Source organism: Nuphar pumila, chromosome 1 (genome assembly GCF_984573655.1).
Source record: "Nuphar pumila chromosome 1, dmNupPumi1.hap1.1, whole genome shotgun sequence".
In the NCBI taxonomy this organism is placed as follows: Eukaryota; Viridiplantae; Streptophyta; class Magnoliopsida; order Nymphaeales; family Nymphaeaceae; genus Nuphar; species Nuphar pumila.
The window spans coordinates 105,976,337-106,002,889 of record NC_143249.1 but is presented as its reverse complement, the minus strand read 5'-3'; positions in this window follow the sequence as shown (position 1 = coordinate 106,002,889).

Below are 26,553 nucleotides of genomic sequence, written 5' to 3'. Positions count from 1 at the left end.
TCAAGCAGTATGCAATTACTTGAAGATTTTTCTTAATGCACTAACTTTATGTTTCATCTTGTTAATTACCATGTGGGTACGCACAGGCATTCGACATCGTAGTGGACCGAGACCACACGGGGGTTTATTATTATATAACCCGTATGACTAGCCATACGGATATCCAAAGGGGACGGTTCACAACCGAGAGAGTACTCTCCAATGGCTAGAACTAGAATTAGGATGCACCATGTACTTCTGCAGAAGACTTGGATCTACCACGTAGGACGAATTGGTAGTCCTGGTCCCCTAACTCCGAGGACTGGGGAGCGGGTGAGACGCCTCGCTCTCACAAAACTAGAATGTCCCACGGAGTTTGTACCATCTACCCTCTCCAAGGTAGACCATGCGTCCAGTAACATACACCGTCTTTCAGGTGTACCCAGAGCCCTGGGAAACCAGTAACATATACCATTTTCAGGTATACCTAGTATCCCGGGAAACCAGTAACATATACCGTCTTTCAGGTATACCCAGAATCCCTTTTCATTATTATTTTTATGTGTGTATTTTTCATTCTTGTTTTGTTTAGATCCACTAACATACACCATCTTTCAGGTGTACCCAACACTTTGGAAAAAATCCAGTAACATATACCCTCTTTCAGGTATACTCAGAATCCCAAATAGAAACTGGTAACATATACCGTCTTTAAGGTATACCCAGAGTCTGGAGTTTTCATTTATGTCACCGTGTATTAGTTTAGTTGTGTTTTTGTTGCTAGGGTATACATATCGTACCTCACTGGTTGTGCCGCAACATGGCATAAACCAATTTTAACAATTCATAAGTGCTCGTATGGCACTATCAGCTTGCTGCAAGCTCGATTTTAAGCTTTCACATGATCATGACATGAAAATGTCCTCATGTATGCAAACTTTTGCAGAACACATAGATCTGCTAGCACGTAAACATGTCCTAACATGAAATCATGATTCAATTATATGCAATTTTCATAGCATCATAGGTGCCTAGATGGCATCACAAGGATTTGACATGCTCAGTTTTAATTTGTAACATTATGCCATTGTAGTTTTTCTTCTATTAGTGCCATTATAATAAAAATATGTATTTAACCACAAGCCACATACAAAACCACAGGCGATGAGACTACATCATTGTTATCTTGTCAAATCCTCAATACGTACATTCTTAATATGTACAACCATGTCCCAGTGTGTTTGTACATGGTGATAGCAACAACCATTTGAATTCTCATATTAATTTAGGTAGTCGAACAAAAATGAGTATGTATATAAAATTGATGGCTTTCGAATTCAAGCCCTTATTATCTAAAGATTGCATAAAAACCCTCATTGCTCAAAGGGATTTATTATATGTATTTTTATACTCTTGAAACCATCATCTGTATGCGACTATTCATCAACATGTAGTAGCCATGCTATATCTAATATTAGATATTGGAAGGTCTCTATGGAAAATCCCCGTATGAATACATATATTTTTGAACCTAACTCGGGTCAGGTTTAGGCATTACCACATCTGACTTAATGTGCAACTAAGTGTACAACCCGAATTTAATTATCAATCGGATATAAAATTCCTACCAAACCAAGGAAATACATATATTTTGTAAGTCAAGCTAATACCGCAGCAACCCCATAGAGATAACACGTAGTGTTGTAACGGTTTGCAGATCTCAAGCCAACCTAACACTTACACTAACTGTGAACCAAAAACATGGCAGCACACCACCCGAGTAGGGTCAATAGAGTCCCATGACATGTTGGTCGAGCTGATTAGCACAATCGCAAAATCCACCAACTAACACATTTTGTAAGCAGGCTATTCACATGCTGAAATTTGTTTTTTTTTTTTCCTATCCGGTTTGATGATGTGTGTGCAGGTCGTGGGCTTTCCAGCGGTGCCATTGGCATGAGTGGTGCTGACAGCACCAGCAGGGGTAGCATGCGCTGCCCGGTGAAATGGGTCATATCCCTAGCCTAATAAAATGGCACACACCAGACCCACCCAGTCGGTTTAGGAAGGTTGACTATAAGGTTCACACCGACCACATAAATGGTTGACCTTAACAGCAAACATACCGAAACAACTACCGAAAATGGTCATTCTACCCTAATTGAGAACAAGACTTAACTTGGATGAAATTTTGGATTTAATTAAAAGTAACAAAAATCGGGACTCAACTATCGCTTATACTAAACACTAAACTCAATGAACATGAGACAAAGAATTACTCATGATAGTAGTTGTAAGAGAATGATCACGAATCTAACTCTAATTGACCAATATTACTAATACCTCTAACTTTGATCTGAATGAATAAAACTACTTACCAAAAACCTTAGAGACCAATTGATGTTGGTACCTAAGTCATGCAAGATGAGGGATGGGCTTTGAATGCTCACTTACATAACACCCTTCACTAACTAAGGACTAATTGTAAAATGGACAAATCAATACCTAAGGAAAGAAGAATTAATACCAAAAAAAAACATACGTTAAATATTTCTGTAGCATACGTTACCCTATATAAAAGACTTAGTTAAGGTAATGAAATTTATACTTTCTAACAGATGGAATATTACAGCTACTTTCCTAAACAAGGGGATGTTGGACAGCTTCCTAATGTAATGGGTTTCAAAATAAGAAAAGGATGGTAATCTAATTAGACCAACCAACCGTCCACCTATATAGTATTAATAGAAAAGTGTAAGCCTTGGGGCACACATGTTTTCTCTTAATTCCAAAGAGATATTCAATATAATTTTCAATATGAGCCCCTTACCAAATTTAACCCAGAAGGTCTCCCCATAGGCTGACGTATTGAAGTAATGACACCACCCTTTCCTTGATTGAATGGGCTGTGCATAAAGCACAAGAATAACCCAAATTGAAAAATGTACTTTTCTATGGATTAGATTTACTTCACTGCACCCATCCTAACCTCACGACATGCACCTAATGAATACTAAGTAAGGTCAATAAAATTTAGAGATGACCAAAGGCAATAAACAACAACTTTTTAGTATGTAGAACTTCAATCGGCTATACCGATAAGCATTGGATCTAGTCGATTGAACTCTTTTTTTTTTTTTAACTATGATAAAAAAAAAAATTAGAATTCCAATGTTGTCGGACCTGCAGCCCTCCCGAACCGTGCTCCCAATTTGCCATATATATATTAATGAACCCAACCACAAATCCTTATGCATAGATGTATGTTGACATACCAAATTCACGGTTCACATAAACAGTGAAACAATATGCTAAATGTCGCACAATAACATGAAATGAGTCATATTTATATACGTCATTCAGATGAGTTTTGTGGAAAATCGAGTTACACAACAAGAATGATATATCTTGCAATGATGTGAAATCATAACCACGTACACAAAATTTCTGATCATATTAGGGCAGTTCAATATACATGGCCTGAATGGTTTATTAAACAAAAGATCGAACAAAACCAAATGATAATTCATAATTAATAATCCGAGCTACCTTTCCGGTGATAACCGTATTTTTGCAAGCATTTGATACAAGGCTCATGTTACTGATCCCACTGTGTAGAAGGGATCAATGCACATACCAAGACGTGTTACAGCTTAACCCCATACATTACACCCCATTCACCTACCTAAGATCGCTTTGATCTTGGATCCGACATGGTTTACACCCACGACTAAGTATATGTATTTTCTTACATATATTCGGGTTGTAGGATTTAATACGAGTGCTACATGTCACTAGGCATACGCATAAGGATAGAATGCCCTTACCTCAGTGAAGATCAAAGACGTTTTGCGAAAGGCTTCCTCCTGGCATGCACGTCTCCTTGCGTTGTTCGGCCGATCGTCAATGAGAAGTCGAGATAGAAAAATGCTGGTAGAAATGGCTGGACTAAAGAAGACATGAAGGATGGAGGAAGGAATAGTTGGAATGGGAAAAGAGGGAAGATTGGGAGAGAAAGGAAAAGTGCCTTTTTGAGACTCGTGTTTTTGTAAACCCCTTATGGGTTTCCGTTTTTTTTTTTATTTACTTCCTTACAAAAACCATCCAGCCTCCCCAATTGAATTCCAAGAGCCCTATTCAATGCTCTTGGTTGGGCTTCCCATTTGGGAAAACGTCCAACCCACCTTCCATGTACGCCTCCCCCAACCTGTCTTTATTGGGGAAGTTGAAACGTCTTTCCCCTCCCAACTTCAAAAAAATATTTATTATAGTAAGTTGAAACGTCCTAAAAAAAATCACAGAAGGATTCGAACTGGGGACCTCTTCTCTAAGGGGTAATGAGCCCCACCAATATGCTATTTTAAATTTCGTTGCATATTCTTGCAACGTTAATTTATTTAACCTTTAGTAAGGTTTTGGCGGAAATTCCAAAAATAACATTTTTGACAAAGAGACACGTCTTTTTTCTAAAATCTGTGTGAGTGTAGTTCATGGGATTTGAACTCAGGTTGCCTTATCACTGGGTATACACCTCACCACAACACTGCTTCTCATCTTGTTGCACTATTGGCCATGTTTAATTCTTTTATCCTCTTTTGACGCAATTTACAAAATAGCGGCTTTTAACAAAATTTCTGACGTACACAAGAATTCAACTAACGTTCTCTTCCTGCTGAGGCAACCAACCATACCAGTGCACCAACTCTTACTTGGTTGCACTTCTTTGCAACTAAAAGTACTTTATTGATGAGTGATGTTCAAAATCGCGTAAGTAAGACGTATTAAGTGGCATGAGCACTGTTTATGAGGAATCAAGTCCCAAGAATCATAAATCAAAGTCATAATACATATGACTAGAAAATCCCCGAGTTTGGGACCCAAACGAGGAAAAAACCTCGTTATTTCATGTGAATTACTAGAAAGCATATGTCGATAGGATATGGGTCATAACGAGGGCGATATTCGCAAGAGATGAAACTTTAAAAAAGTGCTTTGCGAATTTAGTTGTAATTGAAAACTAAAATTTGGATTTTAATCGGTGTTTAGATCCATCCAAGATCTGAATCCATTCATCGTATCCGAATCCAAAATCCTAGATCCATTTGATCCAGTTTGGATACAAGATCCATTTGGATCAACTCTATATCACTCTATCGTATTTATTTCCAAGAATGGTAATATTTATTTATTTTGATAATTATTGAAATTTTGCGGGTTTTACAAGTATGCATGATTGAATCACTATGAATTTTTTTTGACATCCTTAGAAGACATATATGCCTGATTGAATCACTATTACTTTTTTTTTATAGCCTTAGAACTCATATATGCACGAGTGAATCACTATGAAATTTTTTTGACTGCCTTAGAACACATATATGCATGCTTGAATCATTATGAAATTTTTTTGATAGCCTTAAAACATACATATGAATGATTGAATCACTATGAAATTTTTTTGACAACCATGGAACACATATATGCATGAATGAATCACTATGAGATTTTTTTGACAGCCTTAGGACATATATATGCTTGATTGAATCAATACAATTTTTTTTTACAGCCTTAGAACACATATATGCATGATTGCATCATAACAAATTTTTGTGACAGCCTTAGAACATAAATATGCATGATTTAATGACTAAAATTTTTTGCACTGCCTTAGAACACATATATGCATGATTTAATTACAATGAATTTTTTTATAGCCTTAAAACACATATATGCAAGATTGAATCTCTTTGAAATTTTTTTGACAGCCTTAGAACACATATATCCATTATTGAATCATTATGAATTTTTTTTTACAGCCTTAGAACACTTATGAGCATGATTTAATCACCATGATGTTTTTTACAGGTTTTAGAACACAAATATGCATGATTGAACTACTATAAATTTTTTTTGACATAGTTAGATCACATATATGCATGATTGAATCACTATGAAATTGTTTTGACAGCCTTAGAACACTTGTATGCGTGATTGAATTACTATGACTTTTTTTTGACAACCTTAAAACACATATATGCATGCTTGAATCACTATAATTTTTTTTGACAGCCTTAGAATACATATATGCAAGATTGAATCACTATGAATTTTTTTTGCAGCCTAAGAACACATATAAGCAGGATTGAATCACTATGAATTTTTTTTGACAGCCTTAGACCACATATATGCATGATTGAATCACTATGGATTTTTTTTTGCTGCCTTAGAACACATATATGCATGATTTAATCACTATAAAAAAAATTTTACAACCTTAGAACTCATATATGAATGATTAAATCACTATGAAATTTTTTTAACAACCATAGAACACTTATATGCGTGATTGAATCACTATGAAATTTTTTTGACAGCCTTAAAAGACATATATGGATGATTGAATCACTATGATTTTTTTTTTAGACCCTTAGAACACTTATGGGCATGATTTAATCTATATAGATTTTTTTTGAGAGGCTTAGAACAGATATATGCATGATTGAATAATGATGAAATTATTTTGACAGCCTTAGAACACATATATGGATGACTGAATCACTACGAATTTTTTTAGCGCCTAAGAAAACAAATATGAGTGTTTGAATCACTATGAAACTGGTTTGACAGCCATAAAATACATATATGTGTGATTAAAACATTAGAATTTTTTTAGAGCATTACAACAGATATATGCATGATTGAATCAGTATAAATTTTTTTTAACAGCCTTCAAACACATATATGCATGATTGAATCACTATAAATTTTTTTTGACAACCTTAGAAAACATATACACATGCTTGAATCACTATAAAATATTTTTGACAGCCTTAAAACACATATATGCATGATTGAATCACTATGAAATATTTTTGACAGCCTTAGAACGCATATTAATGATTGAATCACTATGAAATTTTTTTGATAGCCTTAGAACACATATACGAGTGATTGAATCACTATGAAATTTTTTTGACAACCATAGAATACATATATGCTTGATTTAATCACTATGAGATTTTTTTGTCAGCCTTAGAACACATATATGGATGATTGAATCAATAAAAAGTTTTTTTGACAGCCTTAGAATACATATACATATGATTGAAACACTAAAAAAAAATTTTGACCACCTTATAACAAATATATGCATGATTGATTCACTATAAGAGTTTTTGACAACCTTAAAACATATATAAGCATGATTTAATCACTATAAAAATTTTTTACAGCCTTGGAAAACATATATGCATGACTGAATCACTATGAACTTTTTTTTCACCCTTAGAACACATATATGAACGATTGAATCACTATAATTTTTTTTTGCAGCCTAAGAACACATATATGCATGATTGAATCACTATAATTTTTTTTTGACAGCCTTAGAACACATATATGCATGATTTAATCATCACTATGACTTTTTTTTTACAGCCTTAAAACACATATAAGCATGATTTAATGGATATAAATTTTTTTTGACTGCCGTAGAACACATATATGCATGATTGAATCGCTATGAAGTATTTTAGACAACCTTAGAACACATATATGCAAGATTGATTCACTGTGAAATTTTTTTAAAGCCTAAGAACACATATATGCGTGATTGAATCACTATGAAACTTTTTTGACAGCCTTAAAAACACATATATGAAAGATTGAATCACTATGAATTTTTTTGGACAGCCTTAGAATACATATATGCATGAATGAATCACTGTGGAGTTTTTTTTACCGCCTTAGAACACATATATGCATGATTAAATCACAATAAATTTTTTTGGAGAGCATTAAAACACTTATATTTATGATTCAATCACTATAATTTTTTTTTTGATAACCTTAGAACACATATCTGAGTTATTGAATCACTATGAATTTTTTTTGACAGTCTTAGAACGCATATATGCATGATTGAATCACTATGAATTTTTTTTTACACCCTAAGAACACTTATGGGCATGATTTAATCACTATAACTTTTTTTTGACAGAGCTAGAACACACATATGCATGATTTAATCACTATGAATTTTTTTTGACAGCCTTACAACTCATATATGGATGATTGAATCACTATGAATTTTTTTTAGAGCCTAATAACACAAATATGCATGATTAAATCTCTATGAAACTGGTTTGACAGCCTTAGAATACATATATGCATGATAGAAACATTAGAATTTTTTTTAAGGGCATTAGAACACATATATGCATGATTGAATCAATATGAAATTTTTTTGCAGACTTAGAACACATATATGCATTATTGAATCACTATGAATTTTTTTTGACAGCCTTGGAACACATATATGCATGATTGAATCACTATGATTTTTTTTTTACACCCTTAGAACACTTATGGGCATGATTTAATCACTATAAAAAAATTTTAACAGGCTTAGAACACACATATGCATGATTTAATCACTATGAAATTATTTTAACAGCCTTACAACACATATATGGATGATTGAATCACTATGAATTTTTTTTACATCCTAATAACACAAATATGCATGATTGAATCTCTATGAAACTGGTTTGACACCCTTAGAATACATATATGCATGATTGAAACATTAGAAATTTTTTTTAGGGCATTAGAACACATATATGCATGATTGAATCGCTAAAAAATTTTTTCACAACCTAAGAACACATACCTTCATGATTGAATCACTATGAAAGTTTTTTGACAGCCTTAAAACACATATATGCATGATTGAATCACTATGAATTTTTTTTGACAGACTTAGAACACATATATGCATGATTGAATCACTATAAATTTTTTTTGACAGCCTTAGAACTCATATATGCATGAGTGAATCACTATGAATTTTTTTTGATAGACTTAGAACACATATATGCATGCTTGAATCATTATGATTTTTTTTTATAGCCATAGAATACATATATGAATGATTGAATCACTATGAAATTTTTTTTACAACCATGGAACACATATATGCATGATTGAATCACTATGAGATTTTTTTGACAGCCTCAGGACATATATATGCTTGATTGAAACAATACAAATTTTTTTTGACTGCCTTAGAACACATAAATGCATTATTCAATCACTACAATTTTTTTTTACAGCCTTAGAACACAAATAAGAATGATTTAATCACTATAAAAAAAATTTCACTGCCTTAGAACACATATATGCATGATTTAATCATAATGAATTTTTTTTTATAGCCTTAAAACACATATATGCAAGATTGAATCACTATGAAAAATTTTTAACAACCATAGAACACATATATGCATGATTAAATCACTATAATTTTTTTTGCAGCCTTAGACCACATATATGCATGATTTAATCACTATGAAATTTTTTTGCCAGCCTTAGAACAGATATATCCATGATTGAATCATTATGAATTTTTTTTTACACCCTTAGAACACTTATGAGCAAGATTGAATTATGCATGACTGAATTACTATCAAATTTTTTTGACATAGTTAGAAGACATATATGCATGATTGAATCACTATGAAATTGTTTTGACAGTTTTAGAACACATATATGCATGATTGAATCACTAGAATTTTATTTTGAGAGCATTAGAACACATATATGCATGATTGAATAACTATGAAATTTTTTTGACAGCCTTAGAACACATATATGCATGATTGAATCACTATGAATTTTTTTTTACACCCTTAGAACACTTATGAGCATGTAATCACTATAATATTTTTTTGATAGCCATCGAACACATATATGCATGATTGAATTACTATGAATTTTTTTTGACAACCTTAGAACACATATATGCATGATTGAATCACTATAAAAAAAATTTGACAGCCTTAGAATACATATATGCAAGATTGAATCGCTATGAATTTTTTTTGTAGCCTAAGAACACATATATGCAGGATTGAATTACTAAGAATTTTTTTTGAGAGCTTTAGAACACATATATGCATGATTCAATCACTATGGATTTTTTTTGGCAGCCTTAGAACACATATATGCATGATTGAATCACTATGAAATTTTTTTGACACCCTTAGAACTCATATATGAATGATTGAATCACTATAATTTTTTTTTAACAACCATAGAACACATATATGCATGGTTAAATCACTATGAATTTTTTTTACAGCCTTAGAACACATATATGCTTGATTGTATCACTATGAATTTTTTTTGACAGCCTTAGAACACATATATGCATGATTGATTCACTAGAATTTTTTTGGAGAGCATTAGAACACTTATATGCATGATTGAATCACTATGATGTTTTTTTGACAACTTTAAAACACATATATGCATGATTGAATCCCTATGAGTTTTTTTGACAACCTTAAAACACTTATGGGCATGATTTAATCACTATAAAGTTTTTTTGAGAGGCATAGAACAGATATATGCATGATTGAATCACTATGAAATTATTTTGAAAGCCTTAGAACACATATATGGATGATTGAATCACTATAATTTTTTTTTAGAGCCTAAGAAAACAAATATGCATGTTTGAATCACTATGAAACTGGTTCGACAGCCTTAGAATACATATTTGCATGATTGAAACATTAGAATTCTTTTTTAGAGCATTAGAACACATATATGCATGATTGAATAACTATAAATTTTTTTGACAACCGTAGAACACATATATGCATGATTGAATCACTATAAATTTTTTTGACAACCTTAGAACACATATATGCATGATTGAATCACTATGAAAATATTTTGACAGCCTTAGAACATATATATACGTGATTGAATCACCAGAAATTTTTTTTGACAGCATTAGAAGACATATATGCATGATTGAATCTGTATAATTTTTTTTGGACAACCTTAAAACACATATCTGCATGACTAAATCACTATAATATTTTTTTGACAGCCTTCGAACACATATATGCATGATTGAATCAATATAAATTTTTTTTGACAACCTTGGAACACATATATGCATGCTGGAATCTCTATAATTTTTTTTTGATAGCCTTAGAACACATATGTGCATGATTGAATCACTATGAGATTTTTTTGACAGCCTCAGGACATATATATGCTTGATTGAATCAATACAATTTTTTTTTGACAACCTTAGAACACATATATTAATGATTGAATCACTATGAATTTTTTTTGACATCCTTAGAACACATATATGCATGATTGAATCACTATAATTTTTTTTGACAGCCTTAAAACACATATCTGCATGATTAAATCACTATAAAAAATTTTTGACAGCCTTGAAGACATATATGCATGATTGAATCTCTATAAATTCTTTTTTGACAACCTTAGAACACATATATGCATGCTTGAATCACTATAAATTTTTTTTGACAGGCTTAGAACACATATATGCATCACTGAATCACTATGAAATATTTTTGACAACCTTAGAACACATATATTAATGATTAAATCAGTATGAATTTTTTTTGGTAGCCTTATAACATATTTATGAGTGATTGAGTCAGTCAGAAATTTTTTAGACAACCATAGAACACATATATGCATGATTGGATCACTATGAGATTTTTTTGACAGCCTAAGAACACATATATGGATGATTGAATCAATGCAAAAATTTTTTGACAGCCTTAGAACACATATACATATGATTGAAACACTAAAATTTTTTTTGGACCACCTTAAGTGAAATATATGCGTGATTGAATCACTATAAAAAATTTTTGACAGCCTTAGAACACATATAAGCATGATTTAATTGCATTGAAATTTTTTTACAGCCTTAGAACACATATATGCATGATTGAATCACTATGAACATTTTTTGGCAGCCTTTAAACTCATTAATGCATGATTCAATCACTATGAAATTTTTTTCCAGCCTAAGAACACATATATGCATGATTGAATCACTATAAATTTTTTTTGACAGCCTTTGAACACATATATGCATGATTCAATCACTATTATTTTTTTTTGACAGCCATAGAACACATATAAGCATGATTTAACGGATATTAAATTTTTTTGACTGCCTTAGAACACATATATGCATGATTGAATCGCTCTGAAATATTTTTGACAACCATAGAACACATATATACATGATTGATTAACTATAAAAATTTTTTGCATCCTAAGAACACATATATGCATGATTGAATCACTATGAAACTTTTTTGACAGCCTTAGAACACATATATTCATGATTGAATCACTATGAATTTTTTTTGACAACCTTAGAATACATATATGCATGATTGAATCACTATGGAATTTTTTTGACTGCCTTAGAACACATATATGCATGATTGAATCACTATGAAATTTTTTGGACAACCTTAGAAAACATATGAATGATAGAATCACTATGAAATTTTTTTAACAACCATAGAACATATATACGCATGATTGAATCAGTATGAATTTTTTTTGCGGCCTTAGAACACATATATGCATGATTGAGTCACTATGAAATTTTTGTGACAGCCTTAGAACACATATATGCATGATTGAATCACTATGAATTTTTTTGGACACCCTTAGAACACTTATGAGCATGATTTAATCACTATAAATTTTTTTTGACAACCTTAGAACACATATCTACATTATACAATCACTATGAATTTTTTTTGACAGCCTTAGACCACATATATGAATTATTAAATCACTATAAAATTTTTTGACACCCTCAGAGCACTTATAAGCATGATTTAATCACAATGATTTTTTTTTTCATGCTTAGAAAACATATATGCATGATTGAATTACTATGAAATTTTTTTGACAGCCTTAGGACACATATATGCATGCTTAAATCACTATGAAATTTTTTCGCAGCCTTAGAACACATATACGCATAACTGAATCACTATGAAATTGTTTTGACAGCCTTAGAACACATATATGTATGCTTTAATCACTAGAAATTTTTTTTGAGAGCATTAGAACACATATATGCATGAATAAATCACTATAACTTTTTTTTTGACAACCTTAGAACATATATTTGCTTGATTGAATCACAATGAAATTTTTTTGACAGCCTTAGAACACATATATCCATGATTGAATCACTATGAATTTTTTTTGACAGCCTTAGAACACATATATGATTGCTTGAATCACTATGAAATTTTTTGACAGCCTTTGAACACATATATGCATGATTTAATCACTATGAAATTTTTTTGATAGCCTTAGAACACATATATGCATGATTGAATCACTATAAACTTTTTTTGACAGCCTTACAACACATATATGCATAATTGAATCACTATGAAATTTTTTTGCAGCCTAAGAACACATATATGCAAGTTTGAATCACAATAAAAAAATTTTGACAGCCTTAGAACATATATATGCATTATTGAATCACTATGGATTTTTTTTAACAGCCTTAGAACACATATATGCATGATTGAATCACTATGAAATTTTTTTGACAACCTTAGAACACATATATGAATGATTGAATCACTATGAATTTTTTTTAACAACTATAGAACACATATATGCTTGATTGAATCACTATGATTTTTTTTGCACAACCTTAGAACACAAATATGAATGATTGAATCACTATGATTTTTTTTTAACAACCATAGAACACATATATGTAAGATTGAATAATTACAAAATTTTTTTGACTGCTTTAGAACACATATAGGCATTATTTAATCGCTATAAAATTTTTTTGACACCCTTAGAACACATATATGCTTGATTGAATCACTTTAAACTTTTTTTGACAGCCTTAGAACACATATATGCAAGATTGAATTTTTTTTTTGTATCCTAAGAACACTATATGCCTGATTAAATCACTATGAAATTTTTTTGAGAGGTTTAGAACAGATATATGCATGATTGAATGACTATGAAATTTTTAACTGCCTTAGAACACATATATGCATGATTTAATCACTATCAAAATTTTTTTGACAACCTTAGAACACATATATGCATGATTGAATCACTATAAATTTTTTTTAACAACCATGGAACACATATATGCATGATTGAATCACTATGAAATTGTTTTGACAGACTTAGAACACATATATGCATGCTTTAATCACTAGAAAATTTTTTTGAGAGCATTAGCACACATATATGCATCATTAAATCACTATAATTTTTTTTTTGACAAACTTAGAACATATATCTGCTTGATTGAATCACAGTGAATTTTTTTTGACAGCCTTAGAACACATATATCCATGATTGAATCACTATTAATTTTTTTTGACAGCCTTAGAACATATATATGATTGCTTGAATCACTATGAAATTTTTTGACAGCCTTTGAACACATATATGCATGATTTAATCACTATGAAATTTTTTTGATAGCCTTAGAACACATATATGCATGATTGAATCACTATAAATGTTTTTTGACAGCCTTACAACACATATATGCATAATTGAATCACTATGAAATTCTTTTTGCAGCCTAAGAACACATATATGCATGCTTAAATCACTATGAAATTTTTTCGCAGCCTTAGAACACATATACGCATGATTGAATCACGATGAAATTGTTTTGACAGCCTTAGAACACATATATGTATGCTTTAATCACTAGAAATTTTTTTTAGAGCATTAGAACACATATAAGCATGATTAAATCACTATAAATTTTTTTTTGACAACCTTAGAACATATATCTGCTTGATTGAATATCAATGAAATTTTTTTGACAGCCTTAGAACACATATATCCATGATTGAATCACTATGAATTTTTTTTGACAGCCTTAGAACACATATATGATTGCTTGAATCACTATAAAATTTTTTGACAGCCTTTGAACACATATATGCATGATTTAATCACTATGAAATTTTTTTGATAGCCTTAGAACACATATATGCATGATTGAATCACTATAAACTTTTTTTGACAGCCTTACAACACATATATTCATAATTGAATCACTATGAAATTTTTTTGCAGCCTAAGAACACTTATATGCAAGATTGAATCACAATAAAAAAAATTTGACAGCCTTAGAACATATATATGCATTATTGAATCACTATGGATTTTTTTTAACAGCCTTAGAACACAAATATGCATGATTGAATCACTATGAAATTTTTTTGACAACCTTAGAACACATATATGAATGATTGAATCACTATGAATGTTTTTTAACAACTATAGAACACATATATGCTTGATTGAATCACTATGGATTTTTTTGCACAACCTTAGAACACAAATATGAATGATTGAATCACTATGATTTTTTTTTAACAACCATAGAACACATATATGTAAGATTGAATCATTACAAAAAAAATTTGACTGCTTTAGAACACATATAGGCATTATTTAATCGCTATAAAATTTTTTTGACACCCTTAGAACACATATATGCTTGATTGAATCACTTTAAACTTTTTTTGACACCCTTAGAACACATATATGCAAGATTGAATTTTTTTTTGTATCCTAAGAACACTATATGCATGATTAAATCACTATGAAATTTTTTTGAGAGGCTTATAACAGATATATGCATAATTGAATGATTATGAATTTTTTTAACTGCCTTAGAACACATATATGCATGATTGAATCACTATCAAATTTTTTTTGACAACCTTAGAACACATATATGCATGATTGAATCACTATAATTTTTTTTTAACAACCATGGAACACATATATGCATGATTGAATCACTATGAAATTGTTTTGACAGCCTTAGAACACATCTATGCATGCTTTAATCACTAAAAAATTTTTTTGAGAGCATTAGAACACATATATGCATCATTAAATCACTATAATTTTTTTTTTGACAAACTTAGAACATATATCTGCTTGATTGAATCACAGTGAATTTTTTTTGACAGCCTTAGAACACATATATCCATGATTGAATCAGTATGAATTTTTTTTGACAGCCTTAGAACACATATATGATAGCTTGAATCACTATGAAATTTTTTGACAGCCTTTGAACACATATATGCATGATTTAATCACTATGAAATTTTTTTGGTAGCCTTAGAACACATATATGCATGATTGAATCACTATAAATGTTTTTTGACAGCCTTACAACACATATATGCATAATTGAATCACTATGAAATTTTTTTGCAGCCTAAGAACACATATATGCAAGATTGAATCACAATGAAATTTTTTTGACAGCCTTAGAACATATATATGCATGATTGAATCACTATGGATTTTTTTAACAGCCTTAGAACACATATATGCTTGATTGAATCGCTATGAAATTTTTTTGACAACCTTAGAACACATATATGAATGATTGAATCACTATGAAAATTTTTTAACAACTATAGAACACATATATGCTTGATTGAATCACTATGAATTTTTTTGCACAACCTTAGAACACAAATATGAATGATTGAATCACTATGATTTTTTTTTAACAACCATAGAACACATATATGTAAGATTGAATCACTATGAAATTTTTTTGACTGCTTTAGAACACATGTAGGCATTATTTAATCGCTATGAAATTTTTTTGACACCCTTAGAACACATATATGCTTGATTGAATCACTATAAAAAAATTTTGACAGCCTTAGAACACATATTTGCAAGATTGAATTTTTTTTTGTTGCATGAGAACAAATATATGCATGATTAAATCACTATGAAATTTTTTTGAGAGGCTTAGAACAGATATATGCATGATTGAATGACTATGAAATTTTTTCACTGCCTTAGAACACATATATGCATGATTGAATCACTATTAATTTTTTTTGACAACCTTAGAACACATATATGCATGATTGAATCACTATAAGTTTTTTTTAACAACCATGGAACACATATATGCATGATTGAATCACTATAAATATTTTTGGAGAGCATTACAATATTTACATGGCTGATTGAATCACTATAAAAAAAAATTGACAACCTTAGAACACATATCTGCATTATTGAATCACTATGAATTTTTTTTACTGCCTTAGAACACATATATTTTTTTGACACCCTTAGAACACTTATGTGCATGATTTAATCACTATAACTTTTTTTTGATAGGCTTAGAACACATATATGCATGATTGAATCACTATAAAATTATTTTGACAGCCTTACAACACATATATGGATGATTGAATCACTATGATTTTTTTTTTACAGCCATAGAACACATATATGCATGATTGAATCACTATGAAACTGGTTTGACAACCTTAGAATACATATATGCGTGATTGAATCATTAGAATTTTTCTTGAGAGCATTATAACACATATATGCATGATTGAATCACTATAAAATTTTTTGACAACCCTAAAACACATATCTGCATGATTGAATCACTATGAAATTTTTTTGACAACCTTACAACACATATATGATTGAATCACTATGAAATTTTGTTGACATCCTTGGAATACATATATGAAAGATTGAATCACTATGAAATTTTTTTGACAGCCTTAGAACACATATATGCATGATTGAATCACTATGAAATTTTTTTGTTAGCATTAGAAGACCTATATGCATGATTGAATCACTATGAATTTTTTTTGCAGCCTTACAACACTTATATGAATGATTGAATCTGTAACGCCCCAAATATTTAACTTTAAAATTTTGGAATAATTTTTTTTTCTAAACAACAGCGGAAAAGCTTTATTAAATCCTTAGTCAAATTATTTGGGCGGGTTACAAGTAATAGCACAAACTCAAGGGATTAAGTAAAATAAACTCTTGCATTGAAATACTACAAGTTTTAAATTACAACTTTATGATTTATTACAAGTCAGAATTCCTTAGGACCTCCGAAGAAGATATGGTCACGTGGCACTGTTCGCAGCGACGACCGCAATTGCTCGTCATTCAGTTTCCTGAAAAACATTAATTCAGAAAAGGGTCAGACTACCACGTCTGAGTAAGAATCATACTATCCATATGAATGTGCACAGTTTCATGTGTACAAGTATATGTGCAACAAGTTTAGATAGAACTAATTACCATTTAATAATTGATAAATGTACAGATCACTAAAGTCAAGCATTTTATGATATATTCCATCAACATCAAAGCACGATCCATCATATGCATAAACCATATTCATATAAGTAATAACAACTTTGAAACTAATGTGGATGTACACCTGACTTAACTAAAGCATTTCATGTAAAGTGTGTATAAAGCACAAACATCAATGTTCAACACATCATTCATAAGTTATCACAATTTTCATGTAAACAAAAGTCAATTTGAATCATGCCCTGCAGGAGTCACAACTTACTCCAACAATTTCAACATCGAGTAGTATGCATCTACTTGAATATCTTTCTTAATACACTAACTTTATGTTTCATCTTGTTAATTACCCTGTGGGTACGCACAGACATTCAACATCGTAGCAGACCGAGACCACACGAGGGTCTATTATTTTACAACCTATGTGACTAGCAGTACGGATATCCAAAGGGGACGGTTCACGACCGAGAGAGTACTCCCCAATGGCTAGAACTTAGAATTAGGATGCACCCTGTACTTCTGCAGAAGACTTGGATCTACCACCTAGGATACATTGGTAGTCCTGGCCCCCTAACTTCGAGGACTGGGGACCGGGTGAGACGCCTAGCTCTCACAAAAACAAGAATGTCCATGAAGCTTGTACCACCTACCCTCTTCAAGGTAGACCATGGGTCCGGTAACATACACCGTCTTTCAGGTGTACCCAGAGCCCTGAGAAACCAGTAACATATACCATTGTCAGGTATACCCAGTATCCCGGGAAACCAGTAACTTATACCGTCTTTCAGGTATACCCAGAATCCCCATATTTGTTTTAGATGTGCATATATATATATTTATTCTTGTTTGTTTCATAGTGCGAGTCATTGCACCACAGGAGATTTTCAACATCCCAACCCACACTCGGGGTGATCTCAATGTATGCACATTACCCATTATATGCCCAATAGACAACAATCATAATTTCTTAGAATTTTGGCTCAACTTTGAGTCGAGTACTTATACATTCAACAAATTTAAAGTTTTAGTTATGAGCTCTGGTGTACGTTTCGTACCCCCCCCCCACTAGTTACGCCGCAACATAACATTATCCAACTTTATCAGTTCTTAAGTGCTCGTATGACAGCCTTATCTTCCTACGAAGTTGGAACTAGATTTTAATCTCTCATATGATCATGGCGTGAAAATATCATGCAAACTTTTGCAAAACACACATAGATCACTAGCACGTAAACATGTCATAACATGAAATCGTGATTCCATTATATGAAATTCAGCATACTATTTAAACATTTGTACTATGGTGGCTTTGTCGTGACCAAAGTATGTGGACCATGAGGAGTTTTCGACCAACTAGTGGTATGTATGCTATAGTGAATTGCCAATGTAATACATGTGTATAGACAAGGCGAATTCCCCTTTTTTTTTTTTTTTGACAAAACTACTATAAGAGATTTGGATACACAGGTGTAGAACAATCATCAATGAAATAACAAGTTTGCTTTTGCCGTTGTAAGATGTTTATTAATATAATGAGTGATATAAAATTTCTATATTTTTTTCCTATGATATAGGGTGATGTTTATGAATGAAATTTACGAAATTCTAAATGTAACGGAGTGGCATATGTGTATGTATACATTTTGATTTTTTATAACAGATTGTCTATCACAACACATACAATCAGACCTAGTGCACGATTTTTAGGCACCATAATGTTTTCTCAAAATCATAAGCTCATACATGAGCTGAACACCTGGACATATAATAACATTGCATATCTCAACCAGCGATTTCATAAGATAGAGGTTGTGTGTCACATTTGATATATAGCATACTGCACCAAATCATTGGTTAGGGTGCCCAATTCATTTCATGAAATTCATCAAATTCACAAGCACAAATATTTACATGTGGTTAATATGCAACTATAATATCATGTTTGGCCTTTTGCTCTATTCCTTGTAAATGTATGCATGTAATAATTAGGGAATATAAGCCCATTACAACACATCAAACTTTGTTCTAAGACTCTAAATACTTTGTTGTTTTATTTATCGGTTCATAAGAATGATCCGACATCCCACATCCCACATCCCACCTTAGGGGTTTGAAACCAAAACATATTTGTTGCCATCAATGTTCCTTCATGGTGGGAGTTGGCGCACAACCAGCCTATTGACTTAGGTTAATGTGAGTAACATCACGCGACAATTCCATGTGCCTCCAAAACTCATTACTACACATTTCTTCTAATCACATATAAGGACACAACCGTGTTTACATGGTATCGTGGTTCACCCGAACAGCAAACTCGAGTATGAGTTTATTCTACTAAAATCATGGGTAATTTACACTCAAGAATCATTAAGCATCAATATTGTGGTACATCTTCATAAAAGTAATAGTGGCGATTGACATCGCTTTGCTGTCACTAAAACATCCATACAATATTAAAATGTTCATATGAGCGGTATATAGAAAAAATATTAAAGGTAAGATACACATGTTATGGTTTTATCTTTAGGAATATTTTAAGGAGTTATCTCCTATAAGGCATGCTGATTACTGTATTTGTGCTATTGAACATTATACATAAACAAAACATGTAAACTATACACGTAGACCTTGAGTACCGTAAATGAACATAACTTAGAAAATGGTTTTTGTCATGTACTTAACACAGAAAATCACTATATCACTGAATATAAAACAGAAATCAATTTCACATTTAATATTGAAATTCCAAACTGTCATTGAACTTAATACAACAATATGTTGTCATTGAACTGGACATAGATAATTTTCTGTCCATACTCTTAATATAGCAATTCAAGATTGTCAATGAACTAACTGTAGAAATCAACGAACTGAAAGAGCTTTTTGTCAAAAAAAAACAAAACTAACCTGGAACTTAACACAACAACCATACTGTCATCATGCTTAACATAAACCAATTTCTGTCAATACCCATATAGCAAATATACAATGTTGTCATTTTGCTAGCGCAGATAAGAAAATTTCTCTAGTGAACATATTACCGAACACTTGCCTAAACAAAAAAACCATGCAGAACATAAGTTCAAACATATTTTCTGAAGCCACGCACACAGATTTGAACTTCGAACATACTACAAAATGTTTTCTAAGCCCAATATGTAAATCAGAAATATTTCTATTATCCACCTCCCAGAATATTTCAATCTCCAAGCACATCGATCATAGATTTTAATCCAAAGCCAACCCGGAGACCAACAGTTAGTCTATATTACCGTCTATATATATATATATATTCAATTTAAAATGTGTGTAATTGTTCCTTTCTCATATCACTCATTTGGGTATTAAATGCCACAAAAATTTGACAAAACATTCAGCATTTAGATGACCTATGCATCCAGATTTTTTTTTCTACATGTTGTCGAGAAGAGAAATCCAAACATCTCTCAACGTCTTTGGATATCTGATTAATAATGGCAAAAACGTCGAACTAGCATTACACATCTATGTATTTATTTGTTTATTTATTTATTATTTTTCCATATTATGATACGTATCCATTAACACGATCTTGCTACTTGGGGATTTTCTATGATCCATTCAATTAGTGTTGATCGATTCCCCATGACATGAGTTCTAACTGCCATATATGCAATTTTATTATTCACATACTAAAGACCAACTAGATCCCACATCCGCCATGGCTGAAACACATGTCATGGCTGAAACACATGATAGGATATATGTATTTTGTACATATATACATATAGTATATTGGATACGTGTGTTCCATGTCACAGTGCGCACACATAAAGATATAATGCTCTTACCTCTTTGAAGTCTCGCAACAGCACGGTTGCACCCCTACCTTCCTTCGTTGGAGCGGCACAACACTTCGATAATGGAATCCACACGATCAGCAGGGGAGGTCGACATGTCCAGCAACGATGGTCGACCACCATGGTGGAAGAGAAGGATGGATGAGCCAAAAACGTTAAGAGAGAGAGAGATAATGGTGTCAATGGCTGGAATAGGAAAAGATATGAAAGAGGGAGGATGGAGATGGTCACACGACTGGGATGAAAAAACGTGAAGAGGGATGAAGATGAATCCAAAAAATGAATTTTTTGTAAAGTCCCTTCTCCATCCGTTTTTTTTTTCTTGAAATTGTCCTTCCCATTCAATGCCCCTTGTAAAGCTCCCCCCTTCCTTGTCAAAATTCGTGGGAATTTGCCAAAAAGAAAAATGTTTGGGTTTCCTTTTTGGGAAATTCACCCAGCCCCCTCTCTCCTTGAAAAATGCCTTTCCTCATTTAAGTCACTTTAACGAGGAGTTACTAAAAAAAATCTGTTGGTTATAAAGTATTTCCAGAAAAAATATTCTTGGCACACCAGAGGATTTGAACTGGGGTCCTTTTCTGTAAGAGGTAACAAGCCCCACCAGTGTGCCATACACAATTTCGTTACATATTTTTGCAACAAATATTTTTTAACCACTTATAGGCGTTTGGTGGATTTTGCCAAAAAATGATGTCTTAGGTATTTATTTCGTTTTGTCTTAGTAACCAACCTCCTTCTCCCAATTCTAAAATCGTGGGAGACGTTAATACCTTGTTTTTTTGAAACGTCCCCCTGCCCATTTCAAGGAGCCTTCCTCTTTACTATTTTAAAACCCCCTCTTAATTGTCGAATTAGTGGAAGGGCCTTTCCAAAGGAAGAAACTGTTGGGTTTCCTCTTTGGAAAACCACCCAGCCGTCCCCTTGTTATGATCCCACGATTTCTCCATTTAAGTCCTTAAATGATCTTCATTTAGGTTAAAAAGCACACGAATTTGCCAAATTCGTTTTTTTTTTCTTGTTTTGAGACCTCCCCCATTAAGGTCTTCTTAATGAAGGAGTTATTACACCATTTGATTTTTTTTTTTTTCAAAAATTGTCTTTAATAAAAAGATAACGGCGCACAGGAGGATTTGAACATAGGTTCTCCTCCCTAAGGGGTAACGAACCCCACCAGTGTGCCACCTCTTGTTTCGTTGCATACTCTTGCAATCGTAATCCTTTTATCCTCTTTTGATGAAATCACCAAAATAGCCGCTTTTAACAAAATTTCTGGCGTACACGGGGATTTGACTCACGTTCTCTTCCTGTTGAGGCAACCAACCATACCAGTGCGCCAACTCTTACTTGGTTGCACTTCTCTGCGACTAAAACTACTTCAATGATGAGCGATGTTTGAAATTGCGTAAGACGTACAAAGTGGCGTGAGCACTGTTTATGAGGAATCAAGTCCCGAGAATTATAAATCAAAGTCATAATATATATGACTAGTAAACCCCCGAATTTGGGACTCAAACGAGGAAAAAAACTCGTTATTTCATGCAAATTACCGAAAAGCATATATCAATCGGATATGGTCATAACGAGGGCCATATTCGCAAGAGATGAAACTTTAGAAAAGTGCTTTGCGAATTTAGTTGTAATTGAAAACTAAAATTTGGATTTTAATCGGGTTTCAGATCCATCCAAGATTTGAATCCATACATTGTATTCGAATCCAAAATCCTGGATCCATATGAACCAATTTGGATACAAGATCCATTTGGATCGACTCTATATTACTTTATCGTATTTATTTCCAAGAATGGTAATATTTATTTATTTTGATAATTATTAAAATTTTACGGGTTTTACAGAATCACTATGAATTTTGTTTGACAATCGTAGAACACATATATGCATGATTGAATCACTATGAGGTTTTTTTGACAAGCTTAGGACACATATATGTATGATTGAATAAATATAATTTTTTTTTTACAACCTTAGAACACATATATGCATGATTTAATCACTACAAAATTTTTTTGGCAGCCTTAAAAAACATATCTGCATGAGTGAATCGCTATCAATTTTTTTTTTAAAGTCGTAGAACACATATAAGCATGATTTAATCACTATAATTTTTTTTTTGAAAACCTTATAATACATATATGCAAGATTCAAACACTATAATTTTTTTTTGATAGCCTTAGAACATATAAACGCATGATTGGGTCACTATCAATTTTTTTTGCATCCTTGGAACACATATATGCATGATTGAACCACTATGAAATTTTTTGGCCACCCTTAGAACACATATTTGTGTGATTGAATCACTACAAACTTTTTTTAAGAGCATTAGAACACATATATGCATCATTAAATCATTATAAAAAAAATTTGACAACCTTATAACACATTTTTGCATGATTGAATCACTATGATTTTTTTTATAGCCTTTGAACACATATATGTATGATTGAATCAATATGAATTTTTTTTGACAGCCTTAGAACACATACATTCATGATTGTATCACTGTGAATTTTTTTTGACAGCCTTAGAGCATATATACGCATGATTGAATCAATAAGAATTTTTTTGACAGCCTTAGACCACATATTTGCATGATTGAATCGCTATAAAATCTTTTTGACAGCCTATGAACACATATATGCATGATTGAATCATTATGAAATATTTTTGACATTCTTGGAACACATATATGCATTATTGAATCACTATGAAATCTTATTGACTGGCATAGAACACATAGATGCATGATTAAATCTTTGTGAATTTTTTTTGACAGCCTTAGAACACATACACTGTAAAAAAAAATTGACAGCCTTAGAACACATATATGCATGTTTGAATCATTATGATTTTTTTTACTAGCTTAGGACACATATATGCAAGATTGAATCACTAGGAATTTTTTTTAACAGCCTTAGAACACATATATGCATGATTGAATCACTATGAAATTTTTTGCACAACTTATAACAGATATATGCATGATTGAATCACTATGAAATTATTTTTATTGCCCTAGAACAGATATATCCAGGATTGAATCACTATGATTTTTTTTTAAAACCTTAGAACACATATCTGCATGATTGATTCACTATGAAATTTATTTGAAAGCCTTAGAAGACGTATATGCAAGATTGAATCACTTTGAAATTTTTTTGAAAACCCTAGAACGCATATATGCATGATTGAATCACTATGAGTTTTTTTTGACATACTTAGAACACATATAAGCATGATTTAATCACTACGAAATTTTTTTCACAGCCTTATAACACATATATGCATGATTGAATCACTATGAAATTTTTTTGACAACCTTAGAACATATATATGCATGATTTGATCACTATGAATTTTTTTTCAGCCTTAGAACATATATATGCATGATTGAATCACTATGAAATTTTTTGGACAGCCTTAGAACACATATATGCATGATTGAATCACTACAAATTTTTTTTGAGAGCATTAGAACACATATATGCATCATTGAATCACTATAAAAAAAATTTGACAACCTTAGAACATATATCTGCATGATTGAATCACTATGAAATTTATTTGACAGCCTTAGAACATATATATGCCTGATTGAATCACTATAAAAAAATTTTGACAGCCTTAGAACACATATATTCATGTTTGAATCACTGTGAAATTTTTTTGACAGCCTTAGAACACATATATGCATGATTGAATCAATATAAATTTTTTTTGACAGCCTTAGAACATATATGATTGAATCACTATGTAATATTTTTGACATCCTTAGAACACATATATGCATGATTCAATCACTATGATTTTTTTTTACTGCCTTAGAACACATATATGCATGATTGAATCACTATGAGGTTTTTTTGACAGCCTTAGAACACATATCTGAATGATTGAGTCACTATGAAATCTTATTGACTGCCTTAGAACACATATATGCAAGATTGAATCACTCTGAAATATTTTGCACAACCTTAGAACACATATATGCTTGATTAAATCACTATGAAAACTTTTTTACAGCCTTAGAACATATATATGCCTGATTGAACCACTATGATTTTTTTTTTATAGCCTTAGAACACATATATCTATGATTGAATCACTATAAATTTTTTTGAGAGTAGTAGAACTCATATATGCATGACTGAATCACTATAAATTTTTTTTTACAGCCTTAGAACACATATAAGCATGATTGAATCACTATTAAAATTTTTTGACAGCCTTAGAGCACATATATACATGACTGAATCACTATGAAATCTTATTGACTGCCATAGAACACATATATGCATGATTGAATCACTATGAAATATTTTTCACAACCTTAGTACTCATATATGCATGACTTAATCACTATGAGAACTTTTTTACAGCCTTAGAACATATATATACCAGCTTAAATCACTATGAATTTTTTTGGCAGCCTTAGAACACATATATGCATGATTGAATCACTATAAATTTTATTTGACAGCCTTAGAACACATATAAGCATGATTAAATCACTATAAAAAATTTTTGACAGCCATAGAACACATATATGCATGATTGAATCACTATGAGATTGTTTGGACAACCTTAGAACACATATATGCATGATTGAATCACTATGAAGTATTTTTGCAGCCTTAGAACACATATATGCATGATTGAATCTCTATAAAAAATTTTGACATCCTTAGAACACATATAAACTTGTTTT